Source organism: Erinaceus europaeus, chromosome 18 (assembly GCF_950295315.1).
Source record: "Erinaceus europaeus chromosome 18, mEriEur2.1, whole genome shotgun sequence".
Taxonomy (NCBI): Eukaryota; Metazoa; Chordata; class Mammalia; order Eulipotyphla; family Erinaceidae; genus Erinaceus; species Erinaceus europaeus.
The window spans coordinates 44,136,989-44,150,517 of NC_080179.1; the positions used below are offsets into that span (position 1 = coordinate 44,136,989).

Genomic DNA, 13,529 nt, shown 5'->3' on the forward strand with positions numbered 1-13,529 from the left:
CACCAAGGGTCCTGGGCCTAGTCCCGGCTTTCCTGCCTTCTGAATGTGCAGACTGACCTGAGGCTCCTGCCAAACATCTGAGCCTGGGAACCAGCACTTAATCACAGGGGAAGGGAAGTCAAAACCGAGGGTCCTGCAGCCGGGCCTGAGAGGCCACACTTAGGGGAGGTAGCCAGGCCTCCCAGCAGCATGATTCACACCAGGCCCTTCCCACTTCCGTTTCCCCCTCTCTCTCCATGACAACATCTTGAATGAGTGCCTTTGCTGGCAAGCCAGAAAGCTCTGGGGTTTTTCTACCCCAGTACAGCTCCCACGCTCGGCCCTGCACACAGCCCTTGGGTGAGCTGCCCAGACTGTGTGTGGTGCTAGGAGCACAGCGCAGACCTCCAGCCCACACGAATGTTCTAGGAGGCCCCTCTCCCAGGTGGGGGGATGCTCTGCAGTCATCAGGCTCTCCTGTCTGGTGAGGGACGTGTTCATGTTGGAGATGATCCACACTTCTGAGTTCTCTACACCACATTAAGCGGAATAAGGGATTTCAGAGGGACACAAACACACACTAGACTTTCCAGGACCGGGTTTAGGTTTCTACCCCAAACCACCAAACAACCAAACTGAACATTTGAAACAACTGTTTTTAAGTCACTGATGAACAGGCAACAAAGTGGTACTGAGATGGGAATAGATGAGGCAATCAAACAAACAGTGCCCCCAGAGGCTGCAGGGCAAGGAGGGATCCTGGGCAGAAGCTGCAGAGAGGGTGTCCAGAATAGGCAGGTCAGGCCAAGAGGGGAAGAGAAGGACAGAGAGTGTGGAGAGCTGCAGGGGACAAGGCAAGCCTGAGGGCTGGGGAGTGTCCTCAGCACATGCAGTTCTCTCCCCAGAGCCAGGGCCAGAAGCCACCAACAGGGTGAGAGGGAACAACACCCAGGGCACACAAGGCCAGCACCTGTTCTCAGCAGCCAGGCCCAAATCCCCAAATATTCCCAGGGCACCGAGAAGAGGAAGCAGAAGAATTTAGGCCCCACAGCGAGGAATAATGATCCCTGGGCTCTGATCCCATCTAACTGATCTTAAAAGCAGGACTGAATTCTCCAACTCTGTCAACAGGTCTCAGAACTCAAGGCATGTTTGCAGAAAAACAAAAACACTCCTATACCCAGCAAGGTAAAGTTTACATGAAACTAGGCATGGAAGATTACCAGAGGGACACACACCGGTGTGAGTCCAAGAACATGCAACCCACAATAAGGAAAATAATCAATGAATCAACACTGAGCTAAAGCAAACAGATGTTAGAATGTCCTGTCAAGGGCCTTAAATCAGTTACTAGGACTAAATTCCATATGTTCAAAAAGCTAAGTGAAGAGTTGGAAAATACAAAAGGCCTGATTTGGAGGCCAGGCATGGCACACTGGGTTAAGTGAACATAGTACTAAGCACAAAGATCCACACAAGGATCTAGGTTCAAGCCCCCAGCTTCTTACCTGTAGTGGGGATACTTCACAAGTGGTGAAGCAGGTCTGCAGGTCTCTATCTATCTATCTATCTATCTATCTATCTATCTATCTACCTATCTATCTATCTACCTACCTACCTATCTACCTACCTATTTATCCATCTACCTATCTACCTATCTATCTCACTCTCCTCTCAATTTCTCTCTGTCCTATCCAATAAAATGGGGAAATGGTCAAATGGCCACCAGGAGCAGTGGATTCATACTTCTGACATTGAGCCCCAGTGATAATCCTGCAGGAAAAAAAAAAAAAAAAGAAGAAAGACCTGACTTCTGGAGAAGTAAAAGAAACTCTAACGGGTTTGTGGCAAACGAAGCCCTGGAGAGATCTGCAAGCTGGAAGAAATAGCAAAAGAAATTATGGAGAATGAACAGCCCACCTGGGTCAGGGTGGAGGGGCAAAAAAAGAGAAACCAGGAGGCAGAGGGCCACCAAACATGTATGATCAGAGTCCCCAAAGGAAAGAGGGGAGGAAGTGTGGGCCAAAGGAAGAATCTGAAAGATAATGGCTAAGAGTATTCCAAATCTGATGAAAATAACAAACACATAGAAAACCTTTAAAAAAAAAAAGAAAAAGAAAACCCACTTATTACCTGAAACTGTGAGTGTCACATCAGAACTTTAGATAAAGAAGCAAGTTTACCAAAAGAGTAAAGTGATTCTAGGTGTTTAGGCACCCAGCAGAGCTGCAAAGAGCATGAAGTCGAAGTTGGAAGAAGTTTGACAACAGGGCTGGGTGATGGCACACCTGGCTGAATGCACAAGTTATAATGTACAAAGACCCAGGTTCGAGCCACTGGTCCCCACCTGCAGGGGTGGGAGAGGAGCTTTGCAAGTGGTTTGAAGCAGGGCTGCAGGTGTCTCTCTTCTTCTCTATCTCTCCCCCACCCTCTTGATTTTTGACTGTCTTTATCCAATATATAAAAATAATAATAAAAAAAACTTTAAAAAAAGAAGTTTGACATCAGAAAGCGAATGGATGTGATTCACCACATTTCATCCAAGATGGAGAACAAGACAAGATTGTCATACCGCCTCTCATCCACACCTTGCTGCTACAAGTAGAACATGGCAAAAGGAAGGCTCAAAAGGAACAGAGATTCTACGGAAAGAAGAAAAGCGGCCTTCTCCCAGGTAATTTGATCCCATAAGAATCTGATACAGTGAACAGAACTGGACACAGTAGCCGCATACGGAGAGATGAGTTCTGTGTTGAATAGCATCATGCTGGATTTTCAAAATATCACTTACAGCAGCATTCAGAAGTGTGAAATGCTTAGAAAACTCTGAAAAAGGTATACACTGGACACTACCAAACATTACTGGGAGAACCTAGACAACACCTATTGCAATGGAAGGGCACACTTTGTCTATGGATTAGAAAATTCACTACAATCAGGATGTCAGTTCTCACCCAGGTTACCACCATTCATTACAAAGTCCTAAGCATGAGGCTTAACTCTAAAATTAATGTAATGTGCAAGAACCCTAAAATAGGCAAAGCAACTTTAAATAGTGAACAAAACTGAAAGCCTGATGCTACCCAGTTTATACAAAGTCCAGTAACCAAGAAAGTATGGTACTGAAATCCATACAGACAAGTAGATCAAAGGAACATGATAAAATGGTCAGAAACAAGTCTCACATAATGCAAGACAGATTTCTCTTTACAAATCTCCAAAGACAACTGAGTACAGGGGGGGAAAGTCTTGGGGCCAGGTGGTGGCACACTAGGTTAAATGCACACATTGCAGTGCACAAGGACCTAGGTTCAAGTCCCTGGTCCCCCGCTGCAGGGGGAAAGTTTCATGAGCGGTGAAGCAGGACTGCAGGTGTCTGTCTCTCTCCCTCTCTATCTCCATTCCCTCTCAATTTCTGTCTCTATCCAATAATATATATAATTATATATGTATATAATATATATATATATTACCAATAATATATCTGTCCATTCAGTCACTCACACAGAGGTGCTCACAACAGCCTTTCTTTACATTAACCAAAGGCTGGAAACAAACCAAGTGTTTATAGGAATCAAGATAAATCGATTATAGTACCTCATCTGAAGGTTATTATAGTGAAAAGAAAGAATGGATGAATCTCAAAATAATTGTATTGAGTTAAAACAGCCAGGCAGGGGGCCTGGTTGGGAGGGGTTAGCTCATCTGGTAGAGTGCACATTTTGTCGTGCTGAGGGACCTGGGTTTGAGTCCCTAGATGCCCCCAAGGAGCACTGTGTCAAGGGGAAGCATCACGAGCAGCAGAGCTGTGCTGTGTTGTCTCTCCTCTGTCTCACACTATCAGGAGGAAGGAAAAGCCTGCCAGGAGGGATTGAATCACACAGGCACAAAGGAAGCCTCAGGGAAGTCCTGGTGGCCCACAACACATGTTGGAGCCCACAGAACCCCACCCAGGAAATGCAAAATAATCTGTAGAAACTGGAGGCAGATGGGCTGTTGCCTGAGGGAGGAGAGCAGGTCAGAGTTACACATCTCAAAGGGCCATAAGTGAGGAAGCTTCCGGAATAAGAGATTCGCTCACTATATTTATAGTGGTGGATTGCCTACATAGGTCAAAAAACTATCAACTTTTACACTTGAAAAGAACTGACTGGTCAACAATTTCTTTGACTTTGTATGTTAACTCTCTTTTCAACCACCAGGTTCCAGATGCCGACCAGACTTCCCTGGACAGACAACCCCACCAATATGTCCTGGAGCTCCACTTCCCCAGAGCCCTTCCCCACTAGGGAAAGAGAGAGACAGGCTGGGAGTATGGATCTTTCTCTCTCCCTCCCTTTCTTTCCTTCCTTTCTCAATTTCTTTTTTTTTTCCAATTTTTTATTTATAAAAAGGAAACATTGACAAAACCATAGGATAAGAGGGGCACAGTTTCACACAATTCCCACAACCAGACCTCCGTATCCCATCCCCTCCCCTGATAGCTTTCCTATTCTTTAATCCTCTGGGAGTATGGACCCAAGATCATTGTGGGATGCAGAAGGTTGAAGGTCTGGCTTCTGTATTTGCTTCCCCGCTGAACGTGGGCGTTGACAGATCGATCCATACTCCCATCCTGTCTCTCTCTTTCCCTAGTGGGTAAGGGTTCTGGGGAAGCGGAACTCCAAGGCACATTGGTAGGGTTGTCTGTCCAGGGAAATCTGGTCACATCCTGCTAGCATCTGGAACCTGGTGGCTAAAAAGAGAGTTAATATACACAGCCAAACAAACTGTTGGACAATTATGGACCTAAAGGTTGGAATAGTGCAGGTGAAACGTTGAGGGGGTCTTCGATTTTGTAGATAGCTAGTAGGCATATTTTAGTTATATTTCAAAGGGCATATAGCTATACTAGTGTTTTTGTTTGTTTGTTTTTGTCTGAGCCTGAAATCTGATATGCAGGTAAATCCTAATTATTGTCTGGGGAGACAATGTCATGGCTGGAAAAAGGACCAGAAAGCTGGATCAGGGAAGAGAGTATCTCCCTAATATGGGAAAGGGGTATAAATATTACTGTAAACCCCATCAATTTGATGTGATCGGGGGCCCATAATTAGCTTAGGAGCCTGTGTGACCTCTGCATCCCTCTCGACCTGAGCTCACATTCTGTGGTCATGAGTAGGAACATTCCATGCTGCCCCAGTATCTATCAACCCATCTTCCTCAGGTGTATCATAGAGTATATTATCCATCCTCCCTTCGGAGGATGGAACATTCTCTACCATTGTTGATCCAGGTTGAGGGCATTTCTCAATTCCTCAATATGTCTCTGTCTTATCCAAAACAAATCACCAAGCCCCAGCAATAACCCTGGAGGCAAAATTAAATTAAATTAAATTTTAAAAAAATACACAAATTAACTAGTCTATGTGCTACAAAACTGACTATACAGATCTGTGTGTCTACACAGACATACAGACCCCTTATAATTCGCAAAGTTATTAACTGTTTACTGTTCAGTAACTTATAAGTGTAAGTGAAAATCAAATATAAGTGAAAATAAAGTGACTAAAACGATTCAGCAATATGGATGTGAGAGAAGGAATTTGGGGCAGGCAGACACTAAGTGAGTGCAAGGACAGGAAGCAGCTAAATGTTTTCCTAGCATGATCCCATTTGTGTGAATAGAAATGCTAAGTGAGACACTGGTCCGTGGTCGCTGAAAAATTAGGCCAAAACGTGTGCAAACCCAATGTGTGCAAACCCGTTTAAAGATTATCTCCAAGGGGCAGGATATAAGGGACCTCCTCACCTCACAAGGCTCATTTCTGATGCTGATCTTGTTGTGTTTTTTTTGTTTGTTTGTTTGTTTTTTATCAATATTATGTTTGCATCAGAAGAAAAAAAAATCTGACTTCTTGGGGCTGGGCTGTGGTACAACTGGTTGAGCACACACACTACAGTGCACAAGGACCCAGATTCAAGCCCCTGGTCCCCACCTGCAGGGGGAAAGCTTCACGAGTAGTGAAGCAGGTCTGCAGGTGTCTCTCTGTCTCTCTTTCTCTCTCTTTCCTCTCAATTATCTGTCTCTAATAAGTAAATAAAGATAATAATTTTTTTTAATGTGACTTCTTGGGTTATCACTTTGCTGGGGTAGTGATATTTTTAATGACTTGCCTAGAAAGAGGAAGTCAGAGATATCAGCCTACTTTCACCTTGAACAGGAATTCCACCTCTGGAAATTAACCCAGTAGACATATCGGCTATAGTCAAAGATTTACATCAATGGGAAAACACACAGCATGTATGACAGTAAATGGGGGGAGGGGAGCAGGCTGCAAAACAATATTGCAATGTGCAATGTGACTTCAGGAACGTGGAAAATATTAGTAAGTTTAAATAGGGGCAAGTCTAGAAAAGATACTCAAGGTGCCAAGAGCCTTACCGACAAGGACATGGCTGTTGTGGGTGGGTTTTGTTTTCTTCTTTTGTAAATATATATTTTTTGTAATTAATTTACAAACAATCTATTTTGATTTAGTGGGCAAAGGACATGCCTCCCATGCATGACATCCCACAAATGACAAACTAGTGATCTTAGGGCCCACATAAGTAAGGCTATTTGTAGAAGAACTACTTTTTATAGTGAAAAAACAAAGAATAATTTTTATATCTAAAATATAAGAATCAGGGGCCAGGCAGTGATGCACCTGGTAGAGTGCATGCATTACCACACACAAGGATGCAGGTTCAAGCCCCAGTCCCCATCTGCAGAACAGTGCTCCAGATGTCTCCAATTTCTCTGTCTCCATAAAAATAAATGAGGACCCAGGTGGTGGCACACCTGATTAAGCGCTCACACTACAGTGCGCAAGGACTTGGGTTCAAGACCCTGGTCCGCACCTGCAGGAGGGAAGTGGTGAGATAGGGCTGCAAGTGCCTCCCTGTCTCTTTTCTTATCTCCCTGTCCCCTTAAAATTTCTCTGTCTCTATTCAATAATAAACAAATGAAGATTTATTTATTTATTTATTTACTTATTTAGTATATAGGGTTATTGCTGGGGCTTGGTGCCCGCAGTACAAATCCACTGCTCCTGGAGGCCATTTTTTCCATTTTTGTTGTTTCTGTTGCTGTTGAATAGGACAGAGAGAAATTGAAAAAGGAGGGGAAGATAGAAAGGGAGAGAGAAAACTAGACACTTGCAGAGTGGCTTCACCATTTGCAAAGTGATCCCCCTGCAGATAAGAAGCCAGGGGCTCCAACCAGAATCCTGGAGCCTGTCCTTGTGCTTCTTACTGTATGCATTTAACCCGGTGCACTACCACCTGGCCCCCAATAAAGATTTTTTAAAAGGATAAAAAATTAAATGAATGAATAAAAATTAAAGATAAAACTATAGTCACTAAAGTATAAAAACAGTTTTTAAAGATGTATTCGTAAGTGTGAGAGAACCCACACATCACTGGTACATAAAATACCAGACCTCATGCTTGAGAGTCCAATGCTTTCTCCAGTGCACTATTTCCCTCAGCTGTCTGTTATGATCCAAACAGCACATGGAAAGTTCTACACTAACTGCCTAATCTGAAAGACAAGGACTAAGCCAGAAGAGGCTGGAGAGAGCTGGCAGCCTGCCTGAGAGCTCATGTTAAACCGGAGGCAAAGCCAGGCACAGACCATGACTACCTGACCACATTTCCAATGACAGAGCCACCAAATCACCTCGCCTCCCACCTAAAAACCCTCAAAGTGGGCATAATAGTATTGTACATAGAAACCATGTGTGGGGCCCAAATTAACTGTATTCCAGGCTTGGATCATATGAAGATATAACTCTGTGGCCCTGCCAATCAATCAGTTTATCAACAAGTGCTTTTGTTCTCACAGATCAAGGGGCCAGTGTGTAGATGGGTGGCTTTAGCTCAGATTTCTTAAGAGAGTTGTCAAAGGAAAAGGAACAAAATAACATTTGCTCCCATGGAAATGTTTTCCCAGAGTGCCTCTGTCAATACATAATGGTTATGCAAAGAGACTCTCTTGCCTGATGCTCCAAAGTCCCAGTTCAATCCCCGACACCACCATCAGCCAGAGCTGAGTCATGCTCTGGTAAAATAAATAAATAAATAAGCAACTATTTGTCAGCACATAAAGAAATAATTTTGGTCCATACTCCCAGAGGGGGAGAAATGTTAGGGAGAATATGACCAGAGAGCTCTGAACCCCAATTCTACTGGGGCCCAAAAGTTTTTTTTAACTTTATTTACTTATTTTCCCTTTTGTTGCCCTTGTTGTTTATTATCATTGTTGTTGTCATTGTTGCTGTTGTTGATGTCATCGCTGTTGGATAGGACAGAGAGAAATCAAGAGAGGAGGAGAAAACAGAGAGGAGGAGAGAAAGACAGACACCTGCAGACCTGTGACATGAACTCCCTGAAGGTTGGGAGCCGGGGACTAGAACGGGGATCCTGATGCTGGTTGGCGCACTTCCCATTCTACCATGTGCACTTAACCTGCTGCACCATCACCCGGCTCCCTGGGACCCAAAACTTTTGTCAGCAGGAATCTTTGTTTTTACACCATTACTGAAAGGGAAGAGCATCTGGAAAACAGCAGAGGAAGTCAGGCACAGTTTTGCTTATATGAGAGGGAAGGGAAAAAGAAAGGACACTAGGAAGGAGTAATAGGTGTAGGTGTGGCTTAGAAAGGAAGTGAAACGGACAAAAACCCCACCACTGTGTCCTGGAGCCCCACTTCCCCAGAGCCCTTCCTCACTAGGGAAAGAGAGAGGCAGGCCGGGAGTATGGATCGACCTGTCAACACCCATGTTCAGCGGGGAAGCAATTACAGAAGCCAGACCTTCCACCTTCTGCACCCCACAACGACCTTGGGTCCATGCTCCCAGAGGGATAAAGAATAGGAAAGCTATAGGGGGAGGGGATGGGATACAGAGTTCTGGTGGAGGGAATTGTGTGGAGTTGTGCCTTTCTTATCCTGTGGTTTTGTCAATGTTTCCTTTTTATAAGTAAATAAATAAATAAGAAAGGACGTGAAGGCAGGGCTGAGAAGTAATTTAAAAAGGGCAAGAAGAAAAAAAAGGGTATATGATAGATAGATAGATAGATAGATAGATAGATAGATAGACAGACAGACTGACTGACAGATAGACAGATATAATCAGCACCTGTCTGTGACCTTGGGAGAACTATTGTAGTTTCTGCTAGAGGGAAATGAAGATACAGAACTCTCTGATGGGAATAGTGTGGAATTATACCCCCTATATCTTATAATTTTGTAAATAATTAATTTAAAAAATGGTTTAGAATACAACAAATAACTCTAGCTTCCTGGAGGTTCCAGATTAAACTCTGAGCATTAGCAGTAGCATTTCCTCTCCATGACCATTCTTCTTTTCCCCATCCCTCTCTGGGTGATGTCCTCATCCTAGAGATAAAAGCTGAGGCCCTGTGTGGAAGAGGCTTTCCCTCTGGCCTGCACACAGCTCACCTGGATTGTGCACCTGCTCCGTCATGCCTGCAATCCAGGGTCACGCTTGGCCTCCACCACAATGGAGAAAACTTTGGTGCTGTGGGATCTCTGTCTCTCTCTCTGTCTCTATGCCTCAAGGTTGACCAAGAGCAAAAGCTCCTATGAGGATAAAAAAAAAAGAAAAAAGAAAAAAATTACAAACCAGGAGTCGGGCGGTAGCACAGCGGGTTAAGTGCACATGGTGTGAAGTGCAAGGACGGGCACAAGGATCCCGGTTAGAGCCCGCAGCTCCCCTCCTGCAGGGGAGTCACTTCACAGGCGGTGAAGCAGATCTGCAGATGTCTATCTTTCTCTCCCCGTCTCTGTCTTCCCTCCTCTCTCCATTTCTCTCTATCCTGTCCAACGACAGCAGCAACAACATTAATAATAATAATCATAACAGTGGTAAGACAACAAGGGCAACAAAAGGGGAAAAAATGGTCTCAAGGACCAGGATTCGTGGTGCAGGCACCGAGCCCCTGCAATAACCCTGGAGGCAAAAAAAAAAAAATTACAAACCTTTCCAACTGTTCAGGTACAACTACTTGGCTAAACAATAATGAACTACTGGCAAAAGCACTATCTGCCCCCACCCGGGACTTTCCATTATCCTGGCCCAGAACTCTGCTGCCAGGAAGAATCTGGTATAACTTAGCATTGGGGACAGGAAAACAGCTATATCCAGGTTCTCTAGGACAACAGTTTGGAGTGACTGCTGCTCCTGGCTAACCTTCCCACCTTCCTAATGCAGTCTCCCTGCAGCCTCCTAGTATGCAAGGCAGACAGTAGAGGGGTGGCACACTGAGGAAGCCTGCTGGGACTCTGGAGTCACTGGCTCCTAATCAAGTCAGCAAGGTGTGTGCCTACGGCAGCAAGCTTAATGAGTGCCAGGCACAGAACAGATGTTGCAGTAAGAGCTAGCTGATTGACTGATGGATTGCACTAGGAATTCCTCTTGATGGCAACTGCCTTGCTGTTTCAAATGCAAGGCACAGAAAAGAAGGCTGGAACTTTTTCCAGTCTGGAGCTGAGTATGAGGTGTGGGGGAAAAAAAGTGGGGGGACAGGACAGAAACCATCAGAAGACCCTGGAAAGCTGGCCCACACAGCCAGAGTCAGTGGAGCTGAAAAGGCCACCAAGAGCTAGGTGACAGGAAAGATCGTGGTTCCCAGAGCCTGAACTGATGCTGGTTTCCATGAGAGTCTTATTGAAATCGAGAAGACATCTATAAGGGGCTGCAGATATATTTATTTATTTCCCTTTTGTTGCCCTTATTGTTTTATTGTTGTTGCAGTTATTGTTGTTACTGATGTCGTTGTTAGATAGGACAGAGAGAAATGGAGAGAGGAGGGGAGGACAGAGAGGAGGAGAGAAAGATAGACACCTGCAGACCTGCTTCACCGCCTGTGAAGCGACTCCCCTGCAGGTGGGGAACCGGGGCCTCGAACCGAGATCCTCACGCCTGTCCTTGCACTTTGCGCCATGTGCACTTAAACCACTGTGCAGCTACCGCCCGACTCTCCCCATCTCATTTTAATGAAGACTTAACTCAGTGAGGTGACAGGACATCCTGAAAAGGTACTGATGACAGCCAAGATCAGGGAGTAGGGAGTGGCACTGTGAGCTAGAAGGTAGAAAACCAGAGCTACAGGTGTCACAGGCTGAGTTCATGGTGGGCCTGACAGGACGGAGGAGAGAAGGCCTGTTCTCCCCTGAAGGCTGTCTTCTTCCCAACCTGAGGTCAATATGGCAGCCCACATGGCCTCAGGGAACCATAAAGACACCCAACAGGCAGGCTTGTCAGTCTCAGTGTGAGTCAGACTTTCAAAAGATGTGCTCAAAGTGAAATACCAGACTGGCCCCAAAGAAGCCATCTTGGTGCTATGCTCACCTGAAAAGAAAGCAGCTGTCTCAGGTCAGAACTCACCTACACAAAGGTGTTGACTTAACAAGCATATGGAAAACTGAGAAATGTTATGCATGTGAAAACTATTGTATTTACTGTTGAATGCAAAACATTAATTCCCCAATAATTAAAAAAAAAAAAAAAAACAAGCGGGGGACTCTCTAATTTCCCCCGGCCCAAAGGCTCTCACACAGCAAAACAGGTGACTATGAGAGCCCCTGGGGGGGGAGCCCTAGCCAGCTCCAGATTCCCTGTTATGTTCAGGGGGCATCCAAGAGCCCTGACATCCAGCCCAGGAATAGCTGAGCAGGCAGCTGGAAGTCATCAATCCTGGATGTCCACTTAGCCTTGCCAATGCCACCTCCTCATTAATGAAAAAAGCACAAGAGACCCAGAGAGCATCAAAGAAGGGAAATGCTACCCCCATCGCCCAGCACTTAATATCCTCGGTCAAGTGCAGAACTTGGCATCCCACTGCAAGAAAAGACTTCTCAGGCAATTGGCTGTTCCTGGAGTCTGAGACCCTGAGTTTTTAACAGGCTTCCCTGCCCATCTGAATCCCATCAGGACGCCCAGGAAGTCAAGCTTAGCCATAGCTGGAATCCTTATTCTCAGATCTGCCTCTCGAATTTAAGTCATTTTCAATGCAGACGTAAGTGATTTCTCTTTTTTTATATATATAAATATGTCTTTGGAAAAGAAAACATAATCTAACTCATAAAGGGTTCTGATAATAAAAGGTCTGTCTACTACTAGACATCTGCACTTAGTGCAACACAGAGGAAAGGGCACTCAAATGTTTGTTGTTGTTGTTGTTGTTGTTGTTATCTTTACTTATTAGATCCAGACAGTAATCAAGAGGGAAGGGGGAGCTAGAGAGGCAGGGTGAAGAGACACCTGCAGCCCTGCTTCATCACTCACAAAGCTTCCTTCCCCCCACCCCGGGCAGGTCCAGGGGTCAGGGGTTTAAATGGGGCACTCACTGTTGAAAACGAAAATTCACATTTAACTTCAAACCTCCCCCCCAACTTAACTATGAAGAGCCTGTTCTTAGCACAAAGTCTCACGGATAACAAAGTCAAGTAATATATAATCTGCATGTTCTGTGTCCTCATTATATTACAATAAAGTAAGCTAGAGGAAGAAATGTTAGGAAAAATCACTCAGGAAGAGAAAATATATTTATGTATTTATTGAAAAAAAATCCGCTTATAAGTGGACTGGAATAGCTCAAGCCCATGTTGGGTTAGAATCAACTTTGAGTGGAGAAACATAAGTTAACATATCACACTTCCTAGTTCAAGCTTCACAAGATGAGGAAGTAACAAACTATCTCATCTAAGTAATGTATTACCCTGTGCCCTACATCCTCTATAGGTGAGGGAGTCTGAGTTGCTTCCAGATCTCGTTATCCTGCTCCAAGTCTTGATACCAATGCCTGAAAATGCTGATTCTGACTTCTGCTACGGAGTCTGACTTCCGTTGCTGCTCTCTGAAGAGGCGACACATGCCCATCCTCCCTCTGAAAACACCAAGGACAGCCCCTCACCTTGACCCCTGCAGACAGGAGATGCCAGCACTGAGTATGTTGCCACTGGCCACTGGATGCAATGCATCACCGCAGCTCAATCCAGTACCATCTGCAGAAACATCTGAGTGATGTGCCGTCAACCTGTCACCCACCCTAAGATGACCTCAATTTTGGGAAAAGCCAAGTCACAACTCTGCCCTGATCTTGGAGACCTGAAATATATTTGTGTGTCAGCTCTCCTGGCAACTTGCTCACAGGAAAGTCTGAAAATGTCACAGACTGAGGGCACCTCCCGCATTGTCGAAGTCCAGTACCACCCTCACTGGTCCCAGGACCACCCCCAGAGGTCTGCCAACCACCGCAGCTATGGAGAGTGAAGGGCAGGAGAAGGCAGGTATCTTCCACAAGAGGTTTGTCACTACTACAGAGCCAAGGTCCCACACTCTCTGACCTGGCAAGCTCTGACCTCCCACCAAGTCTGCACTCTAGTCTTGCAGAAGACTGTAAGAGGCAGTGAGCTGGGTCCCAGCACTTTGAAGTAAGAGGACTTAAGAGATCAGAATCAGGGGAGTCGGGCGGTAGCACAGTGGGTTAAGCACACGAGGCGC

At 45.2% G+C, this 13,529-nt stretch overlaps 1 protein-coding gene across 5 annotated transcripts in view; it reads right to left on the reverse strand.

Moving 5' to 3' along the window:
• The window catches only part of GLI2 (GLI family zinc finger 2), a 256,007-nt gene that overhangs the window by 227,572 nt on the left and 14,906 nt on the right, over positions 1-13,529 (reverse strand). The window contains exons 1-2 of one of the 5 annotated variants that reach the window (XM_060177972.1): positions 12,940-13,016; positions 9,464-9,604 (exon numbers count right to left, since the gene is read on the reverse strand). The exons of 2 other annotated variants lie outside the window; for them this stretch is intronic. The gene's annotated coding sequence lies outside the window, so the exon portion shown is untranslated. Of the gene's footprint in view, positions 1-9,463; positions 9,605-12,939; positions 13,017-13,529 lie in introns of those variants that run through there. 2 more of the 5 variants (XM_060177974.1, XM_060177973.1) reach the window with 2 other exon arrangements.